Source organism: Cyprinodon tularosa, unplaced genomic scaffold, assembly GCF_016077235.1.
Source record: "Cyprinodon tularosa strain WSP-4 unplaced genomic scaffold, ASM1607723v1 ctg61, whole genome shotgun sequence".
NCBI lineage: Eukaryota > Metazoa > Chordata > Actinopteri > Cyprinodontiformes > Cyprinodontidae > Cyprinodon > Cyprinodon tularosa.
Window position 1 is genome coordinate 1993569 of NW_024039352.1, and position 13825 is coordinate 2007393.

A 13825-nucleotide genomic window follows, 5' to 3' on the forward strand; every position below is an offset into this window, starting at 1 on the left:
GCAGTATCATAGGGACAAATACTGGGGCAATTATCTTCAGTATAATGAGCTCTTATATGAGGCTGTGACAAAACCATTAACAAGTCTATGTTTGGCCATTTCGAGTTATATACAGATCCTCAAAACCGTGGAGTCTAAGCTTTCCAGTAATGTTAAAATAAAAAAGAAAATAAGGATGTGATTACTTGAGAATCTGCACTCTGCAAAGAACATTAAAGTTATAGTGGAGGATTTTCGCAAATTTATGAAACGACCCGCCCTCTCCACTTTAAAAAATGTACATGGACAACCCTGTACCCGCTTCGGAGAGGGAACACCTATTAAATGCATGAGAGAGCATACACGAGCCCATTTCTCCTTGTGCACGCTCTGTTAAAAGTTGCTGTGTGCATCACTCATACAAGCTTACATTCCAAAAGACAATTGCCATTTTTCCACAATGTCAGACTCACGTAAGTGAAAATGGGGACAAGCGTGTAGGACTGCCTTCTGTAAACATATCACCAGAATGATTGACAATTAGGAGGACCACTTATTTTGATGATCCAACTGGAAAAATTAATTTTTCAACTATACCTTGAGGAGGAAAGTGGCTAACAGAAGTGGCTCAGAAGGTTCCAATCTGGACAGGGTAACAGAAGTTGGCAATATGAATAACTTCATTGTTATTCAAGGTTCCAAAGAGAATTGTCTGCACTGTCAATGGCAGTAACAGAGCACTCTCTTTTTATATAAAAGGTAACCTTAATTGAGTGTTTTTTAAACCATTTAAAAATACAAAAAAAAATCCAGGGCTTCTAGGTGGCAACAATCGATTACTCAATAGGTGGGATGATAACAGGGTAGGTTTAGGGTTTGTGATCAACTTATTAATGAATGGGTATTAATTAGGGCCTGGTGCTGTGTTAATTTTATCTGTAATCATCAAGTAGAACCCTATGCTCTTCTTCCAAAGGCAGGGTCTTGCATGGTTCTTATTTAAGAACCTAATAAAAGCTCAGTTTAAATCTTAGTCAATTAGAAATTCTAAATCTCTGTTTACATGTACCCCAAACAAAATCATCTCATCATAACATGTGTATACATGTGTATGCATGTAAGTATGTAATAAGATGAAAAATTTTAAGCATACATTTAAATGCGCTTTATTGACACACTGATGGAGCACAAATGCACAGTAGAGATAATTTTACTCCAATGATCCGAAAGGGTGTGCATATGGATACCAATCGGAATGGCAATTGCCAAAAACACCTGTCATGGGGCAACCAAAAGAGGACTCAAATGCAAGACTCAACTAAGAAGAGTTTTTCTGTGAATACACAACCAACTGGAAGTGTTAGGACAACAAATGAAAGCATGAATAGAGCTCATATCCTGGTCAAACAGATAACTCTGCACATATATTGAATAATTCACCACAACTATGGGGTGCCATTTAGTACAAAAACAAATTTTCCACTCTCACATACACCACTATAACCATATACACACACACACATACAGTCACCCTTACGCACACTCACAAAAGTATTTTTCCTCTTACACACCACTAAAACCATAGACACACCATAAGGACACTGTCCTTATGACACTGTCGCTCAAACTCACAAAACTAAATATTTCATGCTAATACTAATCTAAATGAGAGATTATAAATGTGTGTCTGTGAACTAACACTAGTCTAAATAAGAGATTATACATATGTGGACATGAACTAATACTTGTCTGGATGAGAGATTATACGTGTGTATATGTGCATGAACTAATACAGGGATGTCAACTCTCCCCCACTGGGTGTGAGACTCACCCATCTCAGTGTCTCCAAACACTTACACTTCATATCCCAAATTGTTCATGCTAAAAAAATTAATTTAAAACTCAACTCCATTCCATTTATTTATATATAAAAATACCATGCTGAAAAAAAATTGTTTACAACACAACTTTATTGCTAACATACAAGGACATGCCAGGTTCAAACCCAGTCCATAATTTTGCAACAACCCACCTATTCACTGTGCTGGCAGCAGCTAAGTTAAAGAGCATGTTCAAGATATTGAATAATGACCAGGATTTCTGAGCAGCTATTATAAGTTGTCATTTAAATTTTTATCTCATCTTTATCTTATCTAGAGTACGATAATTCACATTGTAAATGAATGAAGATTTTAAGCAATATAGTACTTGAATTAATATGAATAAAATTTACAGCAGCTAACTTAAATTATTAATTTGGAGACCTAGTGTAGGATCACATCAAATTATCTCAAGGTTTGTTTTTTCTATCCAGCTGATTTAGTTCCACTTTTACTTAATTTTTCGCTCACAAGTTAAATAATTGCTCAGTCTAGTTGAGTGATCTTATGTTGGAATTTAAGACTAATTAAGCAACACAAATATCTAAATTCATAAAGCTTTCAGATATGCCTCTCAAACCTATAGCAGGTCCACAAAGTTATAAAAAAAGAAACATTGCAATTTATTTTTCAAAAGATCAGCCACCCAACAAAAGAGTACCACATAAGACACAGAGAGGATGTGCAGAACAAATCAGTTATCCAGGATTGATAGAGGAGGAACAACAGGGATGTTCTCATTTTATTAATTATCTTATTCATTCATCCTTATTTTGGTCAGACTATCACAGTCACTAACCTGTGTTTCTTTTAGATTTGTTTATGTTAAACCTGTTAGACGTTCCTACTTCAAATGTCCTAGCTACTGCAATGGCCGCCACTGCAGAATCTATTTGTCATTGTTTGAATAAATGACTTTTAAAGTCGTGGGCAAATCATATTTAAATGTCAAATCATTCTGGCTTAAACATTTATATAAATGTACCCTTTATCAGATGATATTGTCCCAAAATTTAGAAAATGTCTATTTCTTAAATGTCTTAAAATGTGTGTTATATAATTTTTTTGTTAACTTATGCAGGGCAGTTAATTAAACGTCAGCATGAACACCTAAATTCAGCCAATCATATATCAAGGGTCATCTGTCAATCAAACTTTTTTGGTCATAGCATCTTGATTCATATGTCGCAACTAATATATGTAGCGATTGAAAGTAAAGAGTAGAGGTGACTGTTACAGGTGTATAGTTGGGGAGGCAATTGTTGGCCATTTATTAATTCAAAGGAACACGACTATGGACTCGTGTCCTCGCCAAGTATGTTCTTGAGAAGAACACAGAAAAGTATTGACCTGAGGAGAACGGGAGCATGCAGAATAAATATGTGTCAATTGGAACAGAAGCATACTTGTGACATCACCACGTTGGCTAATCTGGAGCTGCCTTTCACCGCCTGTTATTGATAGTCGGAATAGTTGATAATAACAAACTCTGACTTTTCATTTAGTGGGGAAATAAGATTTAATGCAGTCAGATAAACACAAATCAAATGAACATTTTGCCAAATAAAACAAAAATAATACCATCATACACAGCAGTCTTTCACACACAGCAATGCCGAGAGAGGGCTGCTGCAGACAGTCTAGGATTAGACCCGATACCCTTGGAGCTCTGCTGGTTGCCCTGGTCACACAATAAATCGCTAAATAGGCCATATAGTGATGCTTAAAGCTACAGTGTGTAATAATTACAGGGATATACAGTCAGAAATGTAATATATTATACATAACTATGTTATTTATCATCATCTACGAGCTCAGCCTCTTAACCTTAATATTTGCGTTGCCTTAGAATTCGTTATTTATAATTACATAGAAGCGGGTCTCGCAGCCATGGAGGCAGACATCTTTGCACTACAATTACTTCGTCTGTTTATATCACCATGCAAAGCAGCTCACCAAAACGTCACAACGATGTAGAAAAAATAACGGGTATATTTATTATCTTAAGTCTACATGAAATCTATACCCTACACAGACTAATGAAATATTATCTGTAAAATTATCTATGTAAACAAACCTCATCACTTGAGAAGATAGGTGATGCGGACGTTGTGGAAGACATTTTGTCCCGTAACGCTCGCCGTACTGTTGGGGGGGAGAAGCGGTGGGGGGGAGATGTTCATGTTGCTGCGGTCTGCAGTCTGGACGTTAGATGTCGCTGAAAATTACACACTGTAGCTTTAAAAGTATAATGTTCATGCCTCAAATGATCTTAAAACGTACTTTTATTGAACAAACGCAACAGAAAAGAGAACTTTTAACTTGATACTCTGAGCTCTGTAAGCGCTCCATTGAAAGGAGACGGAGAACACACACAACTCTTGCTCCTCTTGCATGTTTCTGCTGTCCATAGCATTTCTTGACAGTGTCATTGCTAAGTCACAAATTTAGTGCTACTTGGTCTCAATGTAATTTCCCATTGGGAACCTACTAGCACTAAGTTTGCTAACTCGTTAGCAAATTATAATTGTCAGCAGCTGCACCTGTTACAGAAAAAAGTCTGAAACCGAAAAGTGCACAGAATTATTCAATCACACAGTGTTCAGAAAGTGCATTTTCCCCTAATCTGCGCATAAGATGAATGACTGTTTAGGTGCCACTGGTGGTAGCACTGTATTGATACTTTTGAAAATGAGTATTGTATCTGAATACAACTTTTCAGTATCGATACTTTTTTGAGTATTAATACTTTTGACAACCCTACTACCTTCTCAACCATTACAAATTCAGTTTATTTCAATTTTAAAGCAATCTCTGCTAGTAGCCATTGTACAATATTTCGACAAATCAACATGCTAAACTGGACCAGTCTTAGCAATTGTTGCAAGCAAGTCTCAACTGTAATGCTTTAGCTTCAGTGTGAGAACTGATTTTTTCGGTTTTAAAGTTCATACATGTGTTGATCATGGGGAACATTGGTTTGGAGGACCCTTTTTCACTGCCCTCAGAGAGAAACTCAATGGATGGTGCCAGACAGTGTGCGAAATACCTGTCAATATTTGGGGGGGTCTCAGTCTCAAGGACTGAGAGGACGTTTCTCATTTACCAACAGTGAAACAGATAAAGTGCACAGGCACAACAGATAAGATCAGTGTTGGGATCTGGAGATCTGCCACCTGTCTCCAGCAGGGTGCGCTGTGGATCTCCTGGGCTGGAGCCCTCCAGCACAGCTGACGTTCATCAGCCCATCAGGAGACCTGCCTATTTAAGCAGCTGCCAGACCTTCCTTCAACGCCGCAGTTTTGACCTTAGTTTGGTTAGCAAACCTGAGCCTCTGTTACCAGAAAGAATCTAAGTCATCTCCAGTGAGAAACCTGATTCTAATCTGCCTCTGTCTTTGCTCACAGGAAACCTGTCTCAAGTCTGAAGCTCTGGGTGAACTTAACCTGCCTGCCAGCCCTGGTGAGCCAAGCCTGAAGATTCCAGTCTGGATTTTCTCCTGCTGCTCTTAGAGAAGAGCTGGAAACTCTGATCAAGGTCTGCCATTCAAAGTCAGAAGCTAGACGCTGCTGCTGCTTGTGCACTCTGCTGAACCAACAGTCTCTGGACCCAACGGTTCCCTCCCTCACAAGTTAAGCCTGGACTTCTTCAAGGTAGACTCTGAAATATCTTAAAGACTCAATTAATCATCAGACTGCCTGGCTAATCAAACTGTCCATCTCTGCAGACATCAGTGAACCCAATCCGGACCAGTACCTGATCCAGTTCATGTTCTTGTGTCAATCTAACTTCAATAAACTCTGTTTAACTTTTACTCAGCCTCCGTTTGTGTTTTGCATGTGGGTTTAACCTAAAAACCAATCATGACAATCAGTTCCTAATACTAAAATTTAAACATTCAATTTCACAATAAAATATAAAATGTACAATAATATAAAATATACAACACTTCTGCAGATGGTAATGGCAGAAGAAAAAAATATTATTATTACCAATTATGTAAAATATATTTGTAACAGTAACAGTGCAAAAAAACAGTTAATAAATATAGTAATAATAGTAGTGCAGGAGACCGTTTGTCCGGGGTGATTTATTTTTTTTTTTTTGAGGGGGTGTCAGCTTCCTGACAGCTTGGTGGATGTGGATGTGGGGAGAGAGAGGGGAAAGAGTTCAGCTTCCTGACTACTTGGTGGATGAAGTTTTCTGTGAATCTGGTGGAGCGGGCAAGAGCCTGAACAGACAGTCAGTCTATGAAAACACACATGTACAAAGACTGTCTGTCTGTCTCTCTCTCTGTCTCTCTCTCTCTTTCACACAGACATGCATATGTCGCTTTAATCCAGTTTCTGATGAATGAAACTGGGTTAAAATTGTGGTCCACAAATAGGAGTGAAGACATGTGCTCTGTTCGAAATCCTGGGAGGCCTGATTCGAAGGGCGATTATGTCATAGCGCAGCGCCGAGTTCTGGTCGGATTCCAAGATTCTTCGTTATGAGACCTTAAAATGTGTCCTTCTTTTTGCCCGATTTGAAGGACGGGTCTGATGTATCCTCGGTATCCTTGGTTTACCCAGGATTCATTGCGAGACCAAGCAAGCCGGGATTTGCTCCGTGATCAGAGGAAAGGTTACTTGGCACCGAACAGTGGTGAATATTGGAAGTTCAGTTTAATATGATACAAGTATCACTGCATGAAAAGTGAGATTTTCGTCCCCGTAAACCCCCGTAAACTCCCGCAGATCTGCCTGATTTTCGTCAGTTTCCGACAATTTGCAACCCGTGCTTTTCCGCGTTTGTCGTGCCACAAATTGTCGGAAACGTACCATGACGTATGTGGAGAGCGATCAGCTGTACTAATGTCCCTAATTAGCATATGAATACAGTAAACCCGCACGGCTGGCCAGGTCTGGCTTGAATAACCTACTCAGTATTGGCTGAAACCACTATTCTCAAACAAGTAAAATCGCTCGTGATTGGCAGCAAAACCACACGTGGCCACGCCAGGCTTTAATTTTCTTACTGAGTATTGGACGGAACCACTTCTTTTTAAACAAGTAAAGTCGCTTGTGATTGGTTGGCATATATATATATATATTTACATATAAATTTACATATATATATTTATTCATATATATATATATATATATATATATATTTATTTATTCATTCATATATTTATTCATTCATATATTTATTCATTCATATGGTGTGTATTTATGTTATCCTACACTACTACACAATTATTATGCTACCATCAAGGACATGAATGAATTTATACAGGAAATGAAGATTTGCCAGGAAGCTGTTTATGCAAAGAAAGAGCTTTATTAAAACACACACAACTATATACAACGCATATCCAAACACATGCGTTTCTAAAAATTAAAACTCCGTGAACGGTCCGTTTGCTTCCTCTGGGTTGGAGGTAACTGGCAGCATTCCCTCCGAGGCAGGTCGGATGTGCAGACGCCTACTGTGCGTGGCTCTGTACTTCGGCATCGCTTCTAACCGGGACTGCAGCTTAACACATAGTTCAGTGAGATCCGGCCTACGAAATGGCGGCAACCGTACAATCCATCCAGAGACACCGCCGAGGAAGGCGGACTTCCAGAGTTCCACTTCCTCATCTGCTAGCACACTCTGCCTCGCTTTCAGCAGCTGAAAAAAAAAACAATGAATCAGCGCACTGCGTATGGACACAACACATCTATCAATGCACCTGAAAAATAGTCACCAAATAAAGTCTTACCCTCTTTCTTCTGGCCCGACTCCGAGCAGATAGCCTCCGCACGCAACGCGTTGGCTGGCTGCGTATATCTGAAGCTCCTGCGTACCGTCTGAAAATACGTCTTACAGGCAGCTGGAAAACAATTAAATGAGAGTGGTATAAATAAAAAATCAAACGCAAGTCACAGTAACAAGGAAGGAGAAAACATTAAAACAAGTCACTTACACACAATGTCGTCTTTATCAACATCGTGCAAATCTGGACTTGCCGAGATGGCTCAGAGCAAATAGGAGGTCTGTGAAAACAAAATGTAAAGCTATGATCGGTATCCATTTCCTCCAGAATGAAAGCATATTCTTTAAATCTTACCCTTGCTCCGGTTCATAGCGCCTGCAATTAGTCTCCGAGTTGTTAAGACGGCGTACTGCTTCCTGTAAAATCACAAAAAATACACTTTAATAAAGCTTGTTCTTGCAAGGCTACTATTGGCCGCTATTAGCCGTAGCTCAGGCTAGGCCGCTTTTAGCTTAGCAGGCAGTAATCGAACATATATTTACCGCTAGCATCTCTTCTTTGAGTTCGTCTTGTTCGATGCAGAGTCGCCATCGCGTCCAAGAGGAGTTTTACCCCGAAATCCCCCATTCTCCGCTCCAGACCGCCTGCACAAAGCAAAGCATTCATCCTCCACTGTGGATCCAGCCGCGCCGCTCTGAGTTTCTTGGAGATCGTACAGAGCATGCGCGAGATGAACCAGGGTGTCCGTGGATCAATAAAAATAATTAAAAAATCCTTCTTTTTTTTTTTTTTTATCAAGGCCTTAATTGGCACTAAAATTATTTAAATATGTTTATCGAAGTATTTATAATTCTTTAATAAAAAATGCTTATAAAAACAATTTCGTCAGATATATTATATTGCTCCAGGCGGAGAAAAAGCTAGAGGATATATATATACGTATGTGTGTGTGTGTGTGTTTACATACATACAGGAGTCATGGAACTCTGCTTGCAGCTCCTTCATATTTCATGTACACTAATAACTTGTGTACATGGTTCTTGTTGATGGCATTAAAATCATTTCAAATAGCATTAAAATAGCATTAAATTAGAGTCACTCATTCCTGTATGAACCCTGTGAGCGCTTAATTTAATATGACATATTAAAAAAATCCCACAATCATCCAGCATATGTTCAGTTTCTGCCCAAATATATATATAGATTTTTGTAGATTTTTGTAACGGGGATAAGGATAATTCAAAACTGCTTTTTTTTAATGAACTTGTTCACTACTTCCAAACTCAGCATCTCTTTTCATTCCTGTAATAAGAAGTTTCTTTTGAATGGATTTGATTAAAGTTTAAGTCCCTCGGTATAAAATAAATATTTTGATGGAGATGAGAAATCTGCTTCCTCGTTGGTGAATAACCAATAGTTTGGATCCAATCATTTAAATAAACGGTGTTAGTTTTTTTTTTTTTATATACATATATAAGAATTGTGCTATAATTTCTAGTCACCGATCTGTTGCTGCTATATTTTAATTTGAGGAATCAGAATTTGTCGATGTTCTTTTTCCTGTTTGGTGCGATTGCAATTGCGGATCTTGACCTGGCCGGACCTTATGACCACAGTGTACCAATCTTCTGATGGCTACTTCCAACAGGATAATGTGCCATGTTATAAAGTAAATCATCTCAGACTCATTTCTTGAAACTTTTCCACTTAAGTAATTGTGAATTGAGCATATTGACAGACAACATTTTATTTTTTATCTTAAATGCAATTTTTCTTTTTATAATTACTGCTCTAAATGTATTGCTCTGTCAGCTAAAGATCTGTTTTGGTCTCTATACTTTAATTAAATAAATAAATTCAAGCTAAAATGTAAGAGGCTATACTGAGCCTGATCTCTTTGTATCAGATATTTTCTTACCCAGAAAGATGTCACTTGGGGTAAAACCCCCCCTGCAACCCTGGTTTGCATTTGTATAGCTCACAGCATGTTCATTTACATGTTAAAGCCTCCCCTAGAATTCCATGGGGGGGAGGCATGGGGGGAACACTGCCTAAGAGAGTCCACGTCAATTTCTGACAATTTACTGGAGTTTTCGGCGAAGCCTGCAAATTGTCGTAAACTGCCGCTAACCTGAAGTTCCACGACAATCTACAGTGCCGCATATTGACGAAAATCCCACTTTTCATGCAGTGTATGTGAATAGTTCCGTCTGAAATTAATGGAAATAGTTGTTTTAATGGTTATTGAGTCAGATATGTGGCGGTAATGTTTCATTTATCTAAAGGTTTTTATCTGTTACTGTGTAAATGAGTTTGGCTGTAATTTAAGGGCAGATTCTAATATATCTGCAGTGTGGGGACCATAAATCTGATAGGAGTTACATTTATTTATTGCTGTTTTGCACAATATGCTTAACTAAGCATTTTTTGTTGTTGAATATTAGAGATTTTGCAGATATATTTTTTATACATACATTTTTTTGATGTACTTATATATTTCTACCCCCTTTTATCGAATAAAAAATCCCTTTAATGTTCCACAATGGGCAAATTTACAGCAGCAGAAAGATTATTGAAAATGGTCACATAAATGTGGACCTTAGAAAAATGTATAAGAATAACATAATTCTGTAAAGTGCTTTAACAATAGAAAAATGGAGAATAAATAACCAATATCCAGCTATGGGCATTTTTACAGTAATGGATATTTGAAAATATGAGAGATGTGCAAAATGTTATTTAACTGACTAAGGTTTCTATCATTACATTTGATTTTATTTGTTCCTGCTCCCGGTGGTTGGAACCTTTATTCCACTCTGGATTCCTGTGAGTGTAGTCTTTGTTCACTTAACAATAAAAAAAATAAATAAATAAACAGTTTTGAAAACTTTGGTTTACATTCTTTTCCTGCTTTGTGTATCAACTTTCACGGTTGCTAAGCAAAAGAGCATACGGCTGTAAAACCCGCCGATGGGTAGACCTGACCTGTTTGAATTCACAGCCAAAACACTTCCGGTGTCCTTATTTTCACGGACTTCGAAGGATCCATTCTAGGTAGACCGCGTCCTTGGAGGATACAGCCCAGGAATTTCGAACAGAGCCATGCTGTCTTCCCGCAATCTGTTCCGCGTCTTGTTGCGGAGAAGCACATGGACAATTTGCATATGCGAACAGGATTGGCTGGCTCCAGTTGGCAAAACACAGAACATATTTTTGAATAAAGGTTTTGAATTTTAAATACTGGACATGTTGAGCTTAAAAACATTTTAGTGACCATTAGTGACAAAAAATTTTATTTAAATTTTTTTTGACACATTTTAAAGCTACAGTGTGCAATTTTTAGCGACATCTAACGTTCAGACTGCAGACCGCAGCAACATGAACATACCCCCCCCACCGCTTCTCCCCCCCAACAGTCCGGCGAGCGTTACGGGAAAAAATGTCTTCCACGACGTCCGCATCACCTACCTTCTCAAGTGATGAGGTTTGTTTACATAGATAATTTTAATACTGCCATCTATTGTTCAGTACCGTCTCAGTTCATCTCTCTCAACTTGCCGTAGTCACTTTCGAGCGTAATGGGCGATCTCGCAATCGCTAGTTTGTTGGCTCTGCACTGCCGTAGCGCAAAGATGTCTGCCTCCATGGCTGCGAGACCCGCTCCTATGTAATTATAAATAACGAATTCTAAGGCAACGCAAATATTAAGGTTAAGAGACTGAGCTCGTAGATTATGATAAATAACATAGTTATGTATAATATATTACATTTCTGACTGTATATCCCTGTAATTATTACACACTGTAGCTTTAAGACCCCCTATAAATTTTGCTTTTGAGGCTTTCAGGGGTCTCATGGGTTAATCGGGGGGTTCAAGCCCCCCCGGACCCCCCCGTATTTCGCACTCTGGTGCCAGGTAAAAGTCGATTGGTGGTATCTCATTTGCTTCAGTTGCAAATGCAAGGATGTTTTTGGATGATCCCTCTTCATATGTGGAAAACATTTCTATTTTGTTAAAGTACTATTTTGCCATTTACTGTTAAAAGTACACAGAATAACTGTACATGCACTTACAGTATGTTTAATAAAACGATGAATGTTAAAAAGGGAAATGCTAGAATTATGTGGATTGTTTTTTTAGATAATGTCTATGCCTTTGAAGGGAGTTTTTGAGAATGCTGGCAAGAATTTAGTTTCATACTGTCCTTTGGTGGATTATATCCAAGTTCACTAGATGTGCAATTTTAAATGATACAGAATATTATTTAAGGGGAATCTTCCCTTGAGTACACAAGACCTGGGTTTTTTTTCTTTATCACCTCTTTCAACTCTGACCCATTGTCATGTCTGCGCTTTGGTCATGTTGTTTAAAAGTATTTCTGTTTTCACACCCCACTTCCCCTGTTTATTTTCACAGATAGTATCTCACTGCAATGCACTATAATGAGAAGTGCCCACAAAAAAAAGACATCAAAGGAGAGACTGGTGTAGTCTTATGTTCCCAAAAGCCAAAAAATAAACGTTACAGAAGCTAAAGTCAAAACCAACCATTTGTAAGTTTACACTCATGTATTGACATAAAAATAAGCTATCAGTTTTACAAAGTGATACAGAACAAATGCATGATAAAGTTTTATTATTCCACACCTCAGGCTATGTCTACAACTTGAATGTAGACATAGCCTGATGTGTGGCTATGTCAACTTGGTAGTTTGCCCAAGTTCTCAATTATCTCCGGCCTTTCGTGGATGAGCTGAAGAATATTCCGGTGCCTCCCCAACTGTCTGCCCAGTATAGGTAAAAGATCTGCCTTGGATGAAGCTGTGGCTGCACATATGTTCCGCTTCAGTCAAGGGAATGTCTGAAGCCAGTGTATGGACCTCATGTGTTAGAAAACTCCCTCAGTATTCACAGCACCACACAGGAGAGTATCACAACATGAACACTTTTCCCAAGGAATCCCCAACACCACCTCATGAACGACCTTTAGGCAAAGTGTCTGCATTACCTACAGAAAGGACAAAAAAAACTATGTGGGAATGAGAGCAGCACATAACTCATTTAAATTTTATTTGAAGAAATCATTTGTTCTGAGAACAATAGTTGAAAATTGTAAAAAAAAAAAACGTTTCGTTCATTCCTTAATGTTATGCAGTGTTGGGAAAGTTCTCTTTCTACGTGAACTAGTTCAAAGTTCAGTTCACACATTTTAAAATGAACTAGTTCAGTTCATAGTTCACAATTCCAAAAAACGAACTAGTTCATAGTTCTTTTTTTTCATTTTTTTTTCATATATTGCTCAATTACACCATAGCCTACTGTAGAACCACAGACAGCAATTATTTTATCAGTTATAACTCTGAAACTGTGCGTCAGATTTCATCTTCATATCCAGTTTTGAATCCGTATCCAACCAGGGTTTACATTAGCATTGAGGGGACAGCATTTCCCCATTGTTGCTTTAATGCTTTGTTGCTGTCCATTCACTTCACACTAGTAGCAGCTGCAGCTTTCACCCCTACAGTATATTCTCAAAAACATCAGGAAAAATGTGCTGCTTGAATGGTCTTTTTTATGAGTAATTATTAAAAGAAAAATAGGAAAGTAGTCTTTAAGGTGCAAATGTTTTTTTTTTATTTTAATAATTTTTTCCATTTGAAATTCCATTTCAATACATACTAAAAAGGAATCCTGGAATCCTGGAAAATTATACCAGGCAGGTTTAACAAACAAGTTACATGGATAGTAAAACCCTCAAGAACAGGGGTCTTCTATGTTTTCCAGACCAAGGACCCCCAAACTGATGGCGAGATGGAGCGGGGACCCCCTATTTATATATATTGTATGAAATTGTGTCCTATAGTCACTCTATTACAGATGGAGTAATGTAAAGAAATTAATTTCTCCCTGGGATTATTAAAGTTTTTCTGATTCTGATTCCTGGTTGTTGGGACAGGTGTTGTGAAGGAAACGGTGCCCAGCTTGAAAGAGCTCCTGTGTGTCGCTGAATGTGAGCATTGATGACTGAAAGACATCTTCTGCCTCCATTTATCTGTTTACTACAGTGTGTTGATTTCATGTTAATGAGTATTTAAAGACATTTCAATTAGTGGGGGAAAAAAATGCAGGGAGGGAATATAAAAATATCAACTAACCATGCAGACCCTCATGCAGTACCTCCGTAGACCCCCTAGGGGTTGCGGATCCCCTGTTGAAGACCTCC